This window comes from Crocuta crocuta, unplaced genomic scaffold (assembly GCF_008692635.1).
Source record: "Crocuta crocuta isolate KB4526 unplaced genomic scaffold, BGI_CrCroc_1.0 scaffold27, whole genome shotgun sequence".
In the NCBI taxonomy this organism is placed as follows: Eukaryota; Metazoa; Chordata; class Mammalia; order Carnivora; family Hyaenidae; genus Crocuta; species Crocuta crocuta.
The window spans coordinates 674507-680103 of NW_027532250.1; the positions used below are offsets into that span (position 1 = coordinate 674507).

General features: G+C 46.0%; 1 pseudogene across 1 annotated transcript in view; it reads left to right on the forward strand.

The window, feature by feature from the left end:
• Window positions 1-5597, forward strand: part of LOC144243345 (serine/threonine-protein phosphatase 4 regulatory subunit 1-like) — a 76067-nt pseudogene that overhangs the window by 479 nt on the left and 69991 nt on the right. Inside the window, exons 2-3 of the transcript XR_013338625.1 lie at window positions 100-144; window positions 4478-4747. The product of XR_013338625.1 is annotated as a serine/threonine-protein phosphatase 4 regulatory subunit 1-like (transcript). The remainder of the gene's footprint in view (window positions 1-99; window positions 145-4477; window positions 4748-5597) is intronic.

Below are 5597 nucleotides of genomic sequence, written 5' to 3' on the forward strand. Positions count from 1 at the left end.
GACCAGCCCAGGAGGCCCGGGGACCCCCGCCCGCCCCTGAGCCCGCCTGCTGCGGCCCCGCTCCTTAAGTGTAACTCTTGTGTGTCTCTTGGTTTTCAGAGAGCCCTCTGTACTTTGTGGACTTGCACCATGACTTAGATGATTGTAAGTAACAGTCGGGGCGCCCCGCCCCTCCCGGGGAGCCTCTCACGGGATTCGGGGTGCAGGGAACGCCGGGGGAGAGCTATAGGCCAGCCCCTCCCTGTTGGGACAGAACCACAGGACCCCCAACTTCCTGGACGCACTTGGGGCGGCCCCTCCTCACTGGGCGGGGCGAGGACGGGGAGCCCTCCCCTCCTGGGGGAGGACTTTGGTCGGTGTGGGGAAACTCCTGACTTCCGGTCACTTTCTCTGCCCGCTCTTCCGCGGCCGGAGGCGTGGAGGGCGGGGGCTTCGTCCCCAAGTCCCGGTGGGAGGAGGCGCGGCCACCTTCCACCCAGGGTCTCCGCTTTTTCCCTGGGACTTTTCCCAGTGCCGCGGAGTTTCGGAGCCCCTCCGTCCGTGTGAGCGGCCACGGACTTGCACGGACTCCTCACGTGGACTGGCCCCAAGCCGGCTCCGTCACTTCTCCCAAGGAGCCCTTTGGCGCCGGCCTTCCTCGGGTGGGTCTCCTAAACTTGGCCCTTCCTGCCGTCTCCTTCTCTTTGGAATCACTTTAAGGACTGAGGGCTGGGGGAGAGTCATCCTGTAAAAGCAAGTCCCCATTTGTGGCAAATGAAGCATTTCCTTTCCGGTCCACAAACATTTCTTGAGCACCTACTTTGGGCCAGGCCACGTGCAGCACCTTAGACCTACGGAGAAAAACCAGAACCCTGGGCAGCGCCCAGGGGGATTCACAGCCCAGGAGGAGAGCTGACTTGTAAACAAACCCACCAAACCCCGGGATGTTTGGCTGGTGAAGGAGACCTGTACACCCAGCAAAACAGCTACTGCTAATTTCCGTCCCTGTCTACAGGTGCCCAATAGCGAGAGTTAGTGTTTATTGGAAACTTACCACACGTCAGGCCCGGTTTTAAATGCTTTACAGACATTATCATCTCTTTTAGAAGGAAGCAAATTGTTAAAGCAGGATGGCACTTGAAAGGGTGCACAGGCTCAGGAATAACATGGAATCACATGGCCAGAGGATGAAGGAGGTCCTGTGTCACTCTTTACTGGCTGTGTGATCTTGGCCGAGTCACTGCACCACTCAGGGCCTCAGTGGCCTCATCTGTACAATGGGCATAATAGTGTTCCATCTCAAAGGCTTTTGTGAAGGTTAAATGAGTAGAAGGTTTAGCGTGAAGCCTTGTATATAAACACTCAGGAAACAGTAGCTGCCATTGTCATTGGTATCCATGTGATCACTATTCATATTTATTTAACCCCTTTGAGCCAGGCGCACTGTAGACCCCAGGTTCACAGAGAGGAGTGTTTTCAGCCAGTGGGTGTCCATGAATGGAAAGAATGTAGCATTTCCACTGGGAAACATCAGTGAGCTTCTGTTCAGTCCCCGTTTATGGATGGATTTGATATTTGGCATGGCTGGAAGAGCCGATGTTTTAGTCATCTAACAAATCACCCCAAAATTTAATGGCTTAAACCAACAGTATTTTATTATTGCTGACAGTTTTTTGGGTTGACTGGGTGATGCAGAAGCTTCATGTGTTCTAGTTGAACTCTGGGAAGGTGAGACAATCTAGGAGGGCTTCACGTATAGGAGACCTCACGGGACTGTCGGATGGAACCTCTGTTCTTCCCCAGGTGCCTTTTCCACTTGGTTTGGTCGGGATTCTCAAAACATGGTGGCTGCAGGCAGTTGGACCTCTTTCTTGGCGGCTCGCTTCCTTCAGCCTTTTTTGTATATATGTACTAAAAGGAAGTAAGAGACTATAGGAAAAAATAATTAGGATTTTTACTTTGACCTTGTTTGAACAAGTATTGGGTATTTGAGCCTTATAATAGAGGAGGTCCTAAATGTTCTGAAGCCAACTGCGGAAGACTTGCCCCAACATGGAAGGAAACTGCCATTATGGCTCTGAATATATCCATGCCTTGTGTATTTCAACTCAGGGAGTCTCGTGGGGCTTCCTATTGGAGGGGTGGGAGCTGCGAGGTGCTGTGCTTTATGACTTTATAATGCAATTGATTTAAAAGCCCTAGAAGGCAGGCCNATCACACCATGATTGACAGACAGCAAGGACCCTGAGGTCCTGTGAGCGACTTCTTGCCTTTAGTTGTGTCCTATTGGGCAAGCACGTTGAATACTCACTCGATCCATTTAATTTCTTCATCTGGAAAATAATGGACGAGTAAGAGATGCCTCCTCTGACTGATAGGATTAGATGAGATAGTACACATAAAACATTTTAGCTCAGTGTCTGATGTAACAGGGTTTTATAGTCAATGAATTCATTATTATTATTTTCATCATCATTACTAGTGCCGGGCTTTCATGGAAGATTTTCTGATTCAGTATTTATAGCTCCTGCTCTCGGAGGTAGCTGATTATGGCAATTTTACAAATGATAAAACTGAGAATCAGAGAAGTTAAGTAACTAATCCAGTGGTGCCACAGCTCATAACGGTAGAACTAGCAGTCATATTCTGTTCCTTTTGACTCTTGTTCTTTTTTTTTCTGCCACCCAGATCAACCTCACAAATATTCTTAACCTAATGGCAGGGTCATGGCTGTCAGTTTGAGTGGTTTTGTGTCTGTCGTCTTCCTTGGGTGTTTTGTCTGAGCGATGTGGTAACTGCTTCATTTAGGCTATCCGTCGCTTTGGGCAGGGACACAGGTCATCCTTTTTATAACCCAATGTCCTGCATGAGCTAGGTGTTTAATTAATGTTGTTACTTGTAACAATAATGGATTACAAGGCTTGTCTGATTTACTTTGTGATTCTTGATTAAATTTGGCTAACTTAAAAAAAAAAGCCTTAATGAATGGATGCCTTGTTTTTTAAAAATCATTCAGAGTCTTCAGGCCATCGCAGCACAGAAAAGATTTAATTTTAGGGAGTTAGCTTGCTAAATTCCTTCTCTCGAGAGCAGAAAGTATGTGGGGTGGCCTGGCATATTGGTCCAGCGGAGGATTGCACTGGAAAGTGGAGCTGTGTGAGTTTGTGCCTAAGGGACCTAGAATTTGCTTCCAGCATGTGCAGCCTCAAGAGGTACGACTCTTGGTAAGATTTGTTGCCCATTAGAATTTAAGTGTATGCCAGTGGTAGGTGGAAAAAAAATCAAAACAAACCGAGTGCAATCTATTGTGGATAAAAAGAGACCTAAGTGACTCATCAACAAACGCAATGTGTGGTCATACTTGGGCTCTTAGTTGAACAAACCAGCTTGAACAAGACATTACTGAGACTGTTGGAGAAAATTGATCTTGGACTGGGTAGTAGTAGATGATATTAAGAATGATTACTAATTTTTGTCAGATGTGATGGTGGCATCACAGTTTTGTTCAAAGGAGAAAGGCCTTATCTAACAGAAACAAGTATTTATGGGTGAAATGATTTGATGTGGGAGGTCTGCCTTCAGATACTGCAACAAATAATAAACAAGCACAAAGTTGGGAAGAAGGGTAAGTGGGGAAAAAACGGGCAGAATATTGATACTTGTTGAGGCTGGCTCCTGGGGACATGGGGGATTATTATATATACTCTTCTCTCTGTTTTTGCCTATGTGTAAAAATTTCCATGGTAGAGTTTTTAAGAGACAAGATGAAAGTTTAAATAGGTATCAAACATCTGCACAAAGAGCTGGAAAGCCGGATTCCCAGTTCGGAAGTCACTGCAAAGCTACAGCAAATTCCCTTTTAGCTTCAAAAGACAGACTTTTGAATATATTAGCATTTAGGGAACAATGTGTTTGTTTTCAGATGTTTAGTTTTTAAGAGGTATCTATCTATGAAAGAAATTGGGAGAAGGCATACTTCTATTGAATGGAAAACCTAGGTGCCAACAAATGATATCTGAACTTTGGTAGAAAACAGGATTAGCTAAGTCAGAGGAGTATAGACAAAATTCCTCGGATCTTACTGCTGGAAGGAGCAGCGTATGTTTAAGCTTGAATAAAAGACATCTTCCTGAGCAAAAAGCATTCCATGTCACCTGCTTTGTTCCAAGTTGGTAAAAATGTTCTGTTCAAGAACCACGGGCAAGTTGTGTGCCCCCAAAGTGGAGAAGCTGTATTCGTTTGATCCCAGAACCAAACCGTTGAACTTTTTCAAGTTTATAAGATGAACTTGAATAAAAGATTGCAATTAAAAAAAAAAAAAAAAAGCCAAAAAACCCTCCCTGTTAAGTGAACTAGTTCGAACCGGAACAGGAACTTGAGTATGCTAATACTTGGGAAATAACAACACGATCCAGACATGGCACTGTTCTCTAAATCAGAGACAGGCCATTTTTTTTTCCTGTAAAGCCTCTGATAGTAAATATTTTACACTTTGCAGGCTGGAAGGTCTGATGCAACCAGTCAAGTCTGCTGTTGTAACCTGGAAGGACCCACAGACCTACGTAAATGAATGGGCATGGCTAGTTTCTAATAAAACTTTATTTACAAATACACCCAGTGGGCTGGATTTGGTCCACGGGCCAGATCATTCTGGTTTCATTCTTCAGAGCCTCCGCATGTATTCGCTAAGCCAGCCTTCACAGCTGTCTTTCCCACCAGGTTCAGTTTGAAGAGCTGGGCTCTATCTTCGCACAACCTCTTTTGTCAGGTAACCTGTTTACATATTGCTCAAAGTTCGCATCTCATTTTTCCTGTTGGTGTCCTGGGGATAAAAACATGTACCTCTTTCCTCCCAGCAGGATGAGATGGCAGGGAACAGAGGGTCACGGGGCGGACTCAGTATCCCTTTGCTTCCCCTCCAATCATTATAACGCATTTCACTTTTGTTCCTCTGTATTTTCCATTTCCTGTGAGACAAACAGATGAACATCAGAGATTCCCTGAAATTGTCTCTGGTTAAAAAGAGAAGGGTTTTTTTGTGTGTTTTTTTTTGTTTTGTTTTTTTAGAAAGTGTTTTTCTAATTTTACTTATTTTTGAGAGAGTGTGAGCAGGGGAGGGGCAGAGAGGGAGACACAGAATCTAAAGCAGCTCCAGGCTCGGAGCTGTCAGCGCAGAGCCCGATGCGGGGCTCAGACCCACAAACCCGGAGCTCAGGACCGGAGCCGAAGTCGGGCACTCAACTGACTGAGCCCCCCCGCAGGCTCCCTGAGGCAGGGTATTTTTAACTTTATTTTGTCACCAAGCAAAGCTCCCAAGGGGCACAAAAAGACTCCATAACTTGCCCCGGTCAACACAGCTAGTGGCAGAGGTGGAATTCAAACCAGGGAGTCTGGCTACGGAATTTGTACAAAGCCACCATGCTTTGGCTTTAGTCCATGACTACTGTTTATTAAGGACCTAGTAAGTCCCAGGCACTGCACCAGGCCTTATGGCCACAGAGGAGAATACTTCAGATCTGATTTCTGCTCTCCTGGAGCTTTCAGTCCGTCGGCAGAGATAGCCTTGAAAAAGCCAACATGAATGAGTGAGCCAAGTTCAGGAGTGGGGGGGGGATTGG